This window comes from Cupressus sempervirens, chromosome 8 (assembly GCF_028749045.1).
Source record: "Cupressus sempervirens isolate cs-2001-9-10 chromosome 8, ASM2874904v1, whole genome shotgun sequence".
Classification (NCBI taxonomy): Eukaryota; Viridiplantae; Streptophyta; class Pinopsida; order Cupressales; family Cupressaceae; genus Cupressus; species Cupressus sempervirens.
Genome location: NC_143125.1, coordinates 679294335 through 679305948, shown reverse-complemented (window position 1 = coordinate 679305948; position 11614 = coordinate 679294335). Strand labels below are relative to the sequence as shown.

The following is an 11614-nucleotide window of genomic DNA, read 5'->3' as shown; positions in this document are numbered from 1 at the left end:
GGCCAATTAGAGGAATGCTTCCATCTATAACCAACAACAGGTCCCAATTGATAAGGAGTCTTGTAATGAGCCACTTTATCCCATCCAGCAGCAAGAAAAGAGTCACAAAGAGGTTGAAGATGAGGGTATATGGATAAAATGGAAGGGAATCCATCCCAAGCATCAGACCAAAACAAAGCCTGAGAACCTCCTTTACATATCCAGAACAGACCCCTCTTCACCAACATCGCACCTATCTTCAAAGTATGCCAAACCATTGAGCCACGACCTTCAAGAGGAAGTGCAGAAACAGAGCAAGGATCAGCACCATGAAAATATTTATGAGTGATAATACGAGCCCAAAGTTGATGCTGTCCAAAGCACCATCGCCAATAAAGTTTAGCAGCCAAAGCTTGTCTACTCAATAGAGCAGAACGAAGACCAAGACCACCCTCCTTTTTAGGCCTACAAACAGTTGCCCAATTAACCAAGCTCCATTTAGTACTATGCAAATTACCACTCCAAAGGAATTTTCGAGAAAGAGCATCAAACTCCTTGAGAAAGTAAATAGGTGCAGCATGAACCATGCTTCTATAAGTAGGAAGAGCTTGGATAACAGCTTGAAGAAGAGTAAACCGGGCAGCAGTAGAAAGCCATCTATGAGTCCAATGATTTACCTTATCTTGAAGCTTGGTAATCAAATTTTGCCAGAAGAGACGTGGCTGCCTGGAAACAACAATAGGAATGCCAAGATAAGTCAAAGGAAGTGAACCTATCTGAAACCGTAGGATACCAACAATCCTGTGCTGAATAGAATCAGGAGTGTTAAAAAAGTAAATGAAAGATTTGTGCTCATTAACTTTCTGGCCTGAAGCTGCCAAATAAACATCCAAAGCATGTCGAAAGGCTTCAGCTTCCTTGATCCTAGCAAGACCGGCAAGAGCAGAATCATCAACAAATTGAAGATGGGAAAGAGAAGGTAAGCCATTACCCCACCGCCAGCCTTGAATAGAATTCTGGGACACCTGATGCTTAATGAATCTGCCCAAGCCTTCAACCATGATGATGAATAGATATGGGGAGAGAGGGTCACCCTGGCGGAGGCCTCTAGAAGCACCAAATAGTTGTGAAGGTTGACCATTAATAAGAATAGAAAAAGAGGCAGAAGTAACGCAACGCATAATCCAACTCACCCAGTCATAGCTAAATCCAAAAGAAAGAAGAATACTCCTTAGGAAGCTCCATTTAACTCTATCGTAGGCCTTAGCCATATCCAGCTTTTATATTAATTTTTAGACTTTTTTTATATAATTATTTTATTCATATATTTAAGCCAATAGACTTTAAATTAGTTTAGTTTTTAGTTTTATAATTATTTTTAAAAGGTTTTTGAATTATAAATTGATTGATAAGAAAAAAAAGGTTACAAAAAGGAGAGAGGGGGAAGCATCACCCCATCAAGTCCACTAAAGCAACCACTAACTATATACAACCATCATAATATAGTAGTTTTCGAATGCATAATACAAAAAAAGGAGAAGCAACAATCAATGAAGAATATCACTGTGATCATCAACCTAGGAGGTCCATCTTTGATCCCCCTCCATCCAGACAACTTTTTTTCCTTTCCAAGACATGTCCAAAGAGTTCCAGCTGATAAAAAAAGGGCCTCTAGTTTCTCTGATTTCATTAATGAGCTTTTTAAGAGCATTGTCAAAGCATCCTGATTATCAACTATACTGGCCCATTGGAGACCATTCTTCATTTCATAAATAAAAATGGTAGCGTGGCCATCATGAAGAATTCTTTCTAGCTATCCTCTTTCAAGCCCCATCACACAAAAAACATGCGAGATGATTTTAAAACATATGAGATTTTTAGAAAACCCCGTAAGAACTCTTCCATTACCTTGAAATTTTTCCTCATTTTTGAACTTCCAAATGGACCAAAGGATGTAGGATGAGAGAATATTCCAGAAAAGTTTAGCATCTTTTTTAAGACCAGGAATAGAACCTATAATAATATCAAATGTAAAAACATGTTGAGTTCAAGATAAACCAAAAAGAAACAACCTGAAGTTGTTCATTTAGGAAATTTTCCTAGGCCCTATAATCCTTGGCCTTCTTTTGACCAAGAGTCTGAAGAACTTTTTTCTAGGAGTTGACATTGAAATTCCAACGAGCATTATGGGAGGTGGTTTTATTAAGTAAATTGAAGGATTTGGCCATCTTAATGGTGACAAGAGCATCTTGGTCATGAAGAATGGAGGAGTTAAGAATGAAATTTTTATTCTAAAAGGGATTGCAATAATTGATAGAATTCCTAAAAGAGAGAAGAAACGATAGGAAGGTGATTAGATAGAGTGGCAGGGATGATAGTAATAGGCAAGTTCATCCGATTAGGGGAGAAGGAGAAGTGATTAGTATTAACATAAAATCAATCAATTCTTGAGTATATCTAGTTGTGCCCTTTCTGAAAATTACACTAAGTATACCAAAGATCTAAATTCTTAGATTTTTGACCTTCTAGAGGGTCATAGAGGTTCATTTTCTACTTGAGTTGATCCCAATACACCTTTTTTTGGGATTTCCATTGGGATGGCAAACCCCCTGATTTATCTTCCTAGTTCTCAATCATATTAAAGTCTCCAGCCAATATCCAGGGGATATTAGGGAGACCATACAACCATTTCCACATAAGCAACCTATCATTGGAATCATTAGGAGCATACAAAGAACAAACACCAAATTGGGAGCCTTTAAGGTCAAAGGTAGCCCAAGCAACATGGTTACAAGGAGAGGTGCCAGAATTCGAGATGTGTCCAGCCCAATAGGAATTAATAAGAAGAGCTACACCACCTTTACCCTTTTGGTGATTAGTGGAAATTTTGATAGCATGTCTCCAAATACAATCTAGAGTAGCATTGAGGAGAAAGTCAATTGCCTTAATCTCTTGAAGCATCAAAAAGTTAGTGTTCTTTTGACTCATCAAAAATCTTTTGAATATAAATTTTCTACCAGTAGACTCAAGTCCCCTTATGTTCCATTATATGCACTTCATGATTAACAGTGATTAATAGCACTACTAGAGGGAGCAATAGGCTCTCCATTCTTCTTCTTATTTTTAGAACCAAGAGGTCTACCTTTCTTTTTGGAAGAGTTAGGTCCCATTAGAAGGTCCTCATCATCCTCCAAAGATTCAGGTTGAATATCTCTAGATTGAGAGTAATTTGTACCATAGATATCATTAATACAGAATCCCAAAGGATCTTGGATTTATTTATCTATAGGATCTAATCTGGCATAAATGACCTCAATATAGGAGTTATCATCTAATTCATTTAAAATAGAGATAGTATGGTTGGGGGTGTTATTATTAGGGGGGTCTCTGTATCTAGAATAAGGCTAGGTGATAATCTAACCATCTCTGAAATATTATTTCCATTAATAGGGGAATCACACATAATAACATCCCCACTCATACTGTTAAGATCAACTTCCTTCCTCTGAACCAAAATAGACTGAATCAAATTATTTAAAATCATAATATTGGAGTGCTCTAAGTTAATACTATCATTATCAATGGCAGGAACATTTTGAATTAGCAAATTAGGTGAAGCCAATGCTAAGAAAGAGTTTGGGTTATGATTCCCAAATCTAATTTGGTCTAAGGTGAGTTGTTGAGCATTCTTTCTTATTCGCTTTTTATTGTTAACAGTTTGGAAATGATCATTATCAATTGGAGGAACAACTTTAGTAAGGCCATTGTGAATAATAGGATTGTTTTTCTAGATATTGGCATCCTTAGGAGGGAAGGAAGTAGAGGTGGAGGACGACCTCGAAAAAGAGCCAAGGGATGATCCACTATTTTCCTTACTCTTTCTAGGTCCATTGATAGAAGTTTTCTTATTAGGGTTATCAGACACAGTAATATCATTAAGTGTATTCTGAATAGGAGGAACAACTTCATTGCTCGGAGTAGCAAGATTAGTTTCACTTGAATTGGGTTTATGTTTGTTTTTAGAAATAATGGGGCAATTCCTCCTAGGATGCCCTTCCTTTTTGGAGAGAAAACATGCATTCAACCCTCCAAGGATCTCAACAAGATAGGAGAAGTTATCACTACAGATATTAAGGTTTAGTATCTAAGGGATATCAACTCCTGGGTTGATGGAGACAAGCATTCTAGCATCCATGTTTGAAACCAATCTGGTAGTTTCATCTGTTCGAATAATGCTACAAAAAGGTTCCATTAATTGGGGAAGAAATCACCATAGGAAGGGGAGAACATCCTTAAGGATGACCCATCTTGGGCTGGATAAAGCAAGAACTTCACAAATAGCCTCCTGAGACCAAGAAAGCACTTGGAATGAGGATTTTCCAACCACCTAGTACTGCCTTTTTAGGGCTTCTAATTGAGACTCGTGGTTGTTGAAGAAAATAAAATAAAGCCCTTTTTGAATTTGAGGATAAAATGAGATCTTAAGCCCTAATTTAAGGTTCCATGGATAAATTATGGAACTAGTCATCCAAGAATTTTCTGGGTAGGCATTTATCAACATCCACACAAGCAAAAAATATCACAGTATTGCTTAACCTAGTTTTCTCTAGGATAATTTCCTTCATCATATCATCATTGGGTGAAAAGAAAAAATCTTCCAAGGCAATGGAGGAGTTCTTACCTTGTTCTCTTGGTCCTTCTCCTCCAACCACCTAAAGAAACCTCGCATTAGAGTAGACTCCATTGTTGGTAGGGGCTATAGTTTCCACGAAATTCTTAGCAGTTGGTCAATTTTCTAAAGAGTTATTAGTAGCAGAGGCCAGATTAACGCCTCCAAACACCATACTAGTAGATGTCAAAGGCAAGATAAAGGCAGCCAAAGCCAGATTAGCATTTAAACAAGGCATTCCCACATTAGGGAAAATAAATATAGAGCTGTCAGATTCATACTCCATAAAAGAAAATAGTGCAGAATAAACAGAGAGTTTTTAATTAAGGGGAGAGAAAAGAAAACCACGTGGAGGAGAGATCTCCTCCACAAAATCACCTTTCTCCTCGAGTATGTCACATCAAGGGGTTTGCAACTGCTTCCACATTCACTACAAAAATTCTCTAATTGGCTCCAAAATATTGATGTAGTCATTTAAAAAAGAAGAAGTTTAAGTTATTTATTTATTTTTTAAATTAGTTTATTTTTTCACTTTAAATATTGATTTTGAGTTTAGCGAATAGGATTAGTGATTAAGATATTTGTATGACTGAAGTTTTAGTATTTAAATATTTAAATTAATTTTTTTAATTAGTATAATTTTTCATTTAAATATTGATTTTTAGTTTAGCCGATATGATATTTGTGGGAGTTGCTATTTTTTAATATTTCTCATATTAATTTTTCATAATAGCTTTTATGGAGATTGCTTTTAAATGATAATTTTTTCATATATTTAAGTTGGTAGATTTTAAATTAGTTTATTTTTTAATTTTTTAAAATTATTTTATTCATATATTTAATCTGATAGACTTTAAATTAATAAGTAAGATATTTTTGCATAACAAGTTAAATTGTGATATTGTTATCAGGGTTTAATTATGTAGTTTTTGGGTGACTCATGCTTAATGAGTAGTGATTTACAAGAATCCATCTCTCATGATAATAAGTAGAACACTTAAGAGTTATTGGATCTAGGTGATGCTCACAGAGGTGAAGCACTAGCACTTCCCTTAGTTTCATTTTTAGTTTTTATAATTAATTTCAATTTATAGTTTTTGCTCCACTTTTATACGTGTTATTTTTTTCATATTAGTTTTTCATAATAGATTTTTATGGGAATTTTTTTTAGATGATAACTTCTAAGTATATGATAAATTAAATAAAAAATAATAATTTATTTGATTTATTACAAAATTAAATTTTATTTTACTTAAAGGAAACACCTATCAGCTCATCGTTGCAAGCACAAAAGCTTGCGACTGCTAGTTGTTGTTACTATTATTATTATTATCAGTTATTAATCACACACACACACACACACACACACACACACACACACACACACACACACACACACACACACACACACACACACACACACACACACACACAATCAAGGAGAAAAATCTTTAGGCTCACAACACTTTGACAAATCTTGGGGTTCTTGTGGGGAGGAGAACAAGAGGCATTACCCACAAGAGCACCCTTCAAGACACAATGCTTTTCAATAGACACTGCCTTAGCATGCTCCTTAATAAGAGTATGACCCTTGGAGGACACACCCAAAAAGGCCAGGTAATCAATCAGAGAATCCACAGAGGAATCACACTACTTTGAGTCAACTCCATAAATTAAAACGTTAAGGGCTCTGAAGCATAGGGATCCACTTTCCTTGGGCCCCCAGGTTGGAAGTAAGCACCAAAAACAAGTCTAGAGAGATAGGGGGACTCGAATCAAAGGCCAAGAAGCGCTCACATATCATTAGCACACAAGAAATTCAAACAGTAGAAAATCAGGAAGTTACAAGTTTCAAAGCTCTATAAGAAAGATTTGTAAAATAACATGGTTATATATTCTTAATGATATATTATTATTATATATTTTATTAATCATTATTATATTAATATGATACCAATAATATCTTATATCATTGTCCTTATAGACTATGTTATTTTGTTATTTTTATTTGTGATTTATTACTCGATTCCTTTCTAGGTAGGAGACATCAGAACCACTCAAGATGCATGAGAGTTGGGACCAGTCAATGAAACTACATGCTCAAAGAGAACAAAATGAGAGAGATCATGATGAATGATCAACTCTACCAAGTACAATAATCTTTGATGAGCATTGAATCAAAGGTGAAATCAACTGTCTTGCTCACCCCTCTGCGAGTAATTTGGGAGATGGAAAGTAGGTTGGAAGATAGTGAAGGGAACCAAATAACATCATTGAATTTGCCATTGTCAACCTTAAGAGAACCACTTCCACTAATACCCATGCGAGTGTATTCATTTATCAAAATCAATGGAAAAATATGATTCTCAAGTTCCTGTAGTTGGTTTAGTCAGTTCACCATTGCGACCCTTGTGAGCTAACAGTGACCGTAATAATGACTCGAAAAGACTCTAATATATAACTCTAATTAAATTTTAGGGTTTTTGTCTCCACCAGCTCTAAAATTATAATTACTTTATTTAATTATTTCTTTCATGCACAAATAATTTCTTTTTAGTTGAAAATATTCTTTTATTATTCTTTTATTTATTTCTCCACTTTTCTTTCAAAGTAATTACATTAAAAGACATTTATCTATTGCTTAATTAATAAAACTAACTAAAGTGCATTATTTAAATGCCATAAATTTTAAATCTTTGTTAATTCAATAATAATGCTACCCAAAAAATTAAAGTTTAATATTTAATATTTAATTTTCAAATATTTTTAACGTAGTTTTATAATAATATAGTAATACCTTAATAGTAATATTTAAGAAATGAAAAAATAAAGTGTTTTGATTGGTTGAAACTAATTAATAAAAATATTGGCTACAACAAGTACAACAATAGACTTATATTGATAGTTAACATTTATTCATAAAAAATCTTAAAAATCATATATTCATGTTTAATCAAAATACATAATTCTTTGTCAATTTAATGTAACACAATAAAAATAGAAATTAATATTTTTTGAATTTATAGTAATATAAAGCCACTTTTGTGGAGTTCACATAAAAGTATAGAAATGAAAATAGATCCTTTATAGATACAGAACATATTAGAAATGGAAACAAATATTTCAAAAATCAATTTATAACAAGTACCATAAGTTATAATAACTTAATTGGGTAGAGTAGTAAAGATAAAAAATTAATAATTATAAAAGAACAAATTGATTTAATTGTAATGATAATATTTAATATAATTTAATTAATACTTGAACTATATTTACATTATCATTACAACCAATTCAATTCACACACACACACTTCTAATTAATTAAGGGCCCATTTGGCAATAGGAATACAAGTGGAATAGGCATATGTAAATTCTTAAAATTTTGAATTCTTTGTTTGGATGAACCAAACCAGAATAGGAATACAAAGTAAAATTGGAATACGTACTCCAATTTTGGCCCAAAAATGAGGTTTTGCAATTCCACCCAAATAGGTTGAATTGGAATATGTATTCCTATTCTAGTTTTATTTATTTTAGAAAACATAAATTTTTGGGTCTGCGAATTCCCCATCAAATTTTGGCTGAACCAAACAAAGAATAGGAATACATAGCCCCATTTTTTATTCCAAAATAGCTATTCCTATTCCCCTATTCCTATTCCTGCAACCAAACAAGCCCTAGACTATTATAACTTGGGACCTTGCGACAAAAATTCCAATGAGGTCAAGTCCATCAATTTGAAGCTTTCCTCCATCTCACCAAATGCTCACCCAATAGAGATAGATCCCCCATATAGAGATAGAGATTGATCTCGCCTATAGGGAGAGGGGCTATCTATATCCATGCCCTCGATTGACTATATATAGTTCACTATACAGTTGGTGATTTTTGCATGCATGATGCCACTCTCTGTTGGCCTATATATTCAGGGGGCAACATATATGGATAGAGATAGAGGATGCTAACTATTGACTCTTGACTATTAGTCTAGCCTAGTATCAAGAACTCACTGGATATAGATATAAAGACATCCCCCACCTCTAAGATAAAGTAATATATATTAGGCTATCACCATTGTAGCATCTCCGACTGCTGCGTATCATGCAATCGCCTCATATGGTTAAGTGTGACTATGATTGTCTTATTTCCGAAAGGCTTAGCTAATGATGATTGTGTATGCATAGTGTTGCAGACATGGGGCTGATGGTGTAGATGCAATTAGTGGGTTGGTTGGACTAGTCTTACTTACGGTGCCGACTATGCTCTAGACAGAATGTATCAAAAGTCATTTTTTTTCTCCTTCAAATCTCTAAAAACACTGTGATATTTTCTTAAATTTTTTGTTGTTTTCGCTTACAAAACATTTAGATCATGAAGAAAAAATGCTAAAAATTTCAACGAAATCTATAATATTTTTTATTTTTTCAATTTTAATCAAAGACACCCCCTCTAAGTTTCCAAACACATACATCTACATCCACATGATACACCAACCAATAAAAACATATTCAACCTCTACAAGATTCGGTATTAGAAATTCAACAATTGAGTGAGGACTAATAATTAACTTTTTCTCACAAACGAAACAAGTACACATGTCAATATCCTCTGGGACAAAATGCACTAAAGACAAAACAAAGTCAAATTTAATTTGTTTCCCGAGAACATAGTGAATTTTTTTCAATTTTTTTATTACAAACTATGTAGATCATGAAGATCAAATGCTGAAATTTTCAGAAAAATCCATTATGTTTTTGATTTTTTGAAAATTAGTCAAATGTACAGTTTGTAGGGAGGACTGCAGCGTCCATATCCTATTCTGCACATTTTGATGGCACGGTTTAGAGTTCGTATTTGAGGAACAGTCCTGCTTCTTGGAACTTATCTTCCACTGCCGTATCCATACGCCTGTTCATCTCTGGTGTAAAGTAGTTTTTCCAGTCACCCACTTCACCCTTACGAAAGAGAGATCTATGGTCCAGATTCGTATTTTTGTAATTAGTTTTCCCAGTTTTGTTAACATCTAGAGCGGAGAGAGATTGAAAACTGCACTGACCGTCTATGCGGCGAACGTCTTCATCCGTCAAAGAAGATTGGCCGAGGAAATCTGAAATCTTTCTGACGTGGGACAAAGAATCCTTCTTCATATCTTCGTAAGTCAAAAACAAGATGTTACTTTGAATTCTACTGGCATTCCAAAAGCCCAGGACATGATCAACGTAAGGACCATAGAGAGAGACGCCATTAACGAAGGAGTCAAAGAACACTTCCTTCGAAACTGGAGATCCAGCAGGTTCACCATTGTAGACGGCTTGTAGTGCAGGCAAGAACTTCCAGTGGGAGACAAAAGTGTCCTTTGGATTTCGAGCGATGTAGATGATTCGGCAGCCCAAAGACGACGTGATTTGAGGTGGAAGAGCAGAGAAAGGAAGATGGGTGCCCAACAACCTTGGGGAGGGCATTTCTTCGATTGCTATATTGGAGAGATCAGCCATTGATCTTGAACTCGTGATGTAGTTGATTCCTAACTGAGGAATCAACTCGTGTGGATTTTTGTCCTTCAATATATCGCCCTTACTTCCGCTCATAATGCTGGCAACCATGGATTTCAACCAGGTGGTTCCTGTCTTCATTCCAGAGCACACAAACACATCATCCTCCCGCGCTTTGAACTGCGACGACATTTTCATCATCGCATCCAAAGTGGTGGGCTCGTAGAAGAATCCATCGTGTTCAACTACTTCAAATCCAAGTCCCGCAACTGAACTCGACGCCGCCGAAGACATATTCGAACAGAAATGGATTAATCTTTCCCCGAACTTGAGAATGGCAACTGTGACCGAATATTACTTCTATCATCGATGATATATTAACATTTTCGCTGCTAAAGAACAGTTCATTTCACGTCTTTTCTATCTGTACCTTGTCCCCACTATCACTATCCTCCACATGCATGTGGATCAATCTATTCAGCTAGCACTTGTTCCTGAACAGGCCAAGTCATATCGATCAATCTATTCAGAGAGCACTTGTTCCTTCATGACAGGCCAAGTCATATCAATCACATGGTGCAATTTAAAATAAAAGATATTTGTGAAGAAGTCAAAGATTTTTTGAGATGAGTAAACTTTTGCATGTGAAGATCACATGCGACAATTTAAAATAAAAGATATTTGAAAAAGTCAAAGATTTTTTGAGATGGGTAAACTTTTGCATGTGAAGATCACATGCTACAATTTAAAATAAAAGATATTTTTTGAGATGGGTAAATTTTTACATGTGAAAAGAAGTCACACATGCACAACATGTTGTTGTATAATACATATTGAATTTTCTAACCATTTTGATATTTTAAAGCATATATAAATGAGAGGACTTAGTAGTTGTGCACTTTAATTTCGCATTTCTCAAAATCTTATGTAAAAATTTCAAATCACTCATTTTTTAATAGTAGCTTACTTGGCAAGTCCCCTGCTTATAACTAAGGTTTTAGAGCCACATCATCGAATATGATGCCGCATCAACATGTTTTTTGTCAAAGTGTCCAAAACAGTCTTAAAAAAAAGTGAGACCAATCATAGTGCATTGGAGACCCCATACTTGTGCAGCTGATGTGGCATCACACTATTGGTTGTTTTTTGAAAAAACTGACACTTTTCATTCACTTATGGGTAATCATCATTAACAAAAAGAGCTTTAAAGTCACATCCATTGGTACAATCTTGTCAAAAATGTTGGATATTAAATCAACAAGTATGGGTATTAAGTTAACAACTACTATCACAACTATTGGAACGCGCATAACTACTAGGTCCTCTCCCCTATGTGTTTTTTCTTTCTAAGTGTGTTTTCTAGAATTATGACATGGATGAGCCACCTATATCTTCAAGGGAATTCATATCCAACATTTTATGTAAAATAGGAAACGGTTAACAATTTTACAAGATGTCATCCTTGGATGGTA

The 11614-nt window shown here is 34.8% G+C and overlaps 1 pseudogene; it reads right to left on the bottom strand.

The window, feature by feature from the left end:
- Window positions 1–9380: 9380 nt before the first annotated feature.
- Window positions 9381–10493, bottom strand: LOC149544268 (cytosolic sulfotransferase 17 pseudogene; annotated as a pseudogene).
- Window positions 10494–11614: the final 1121 nt, after the last annotated feature.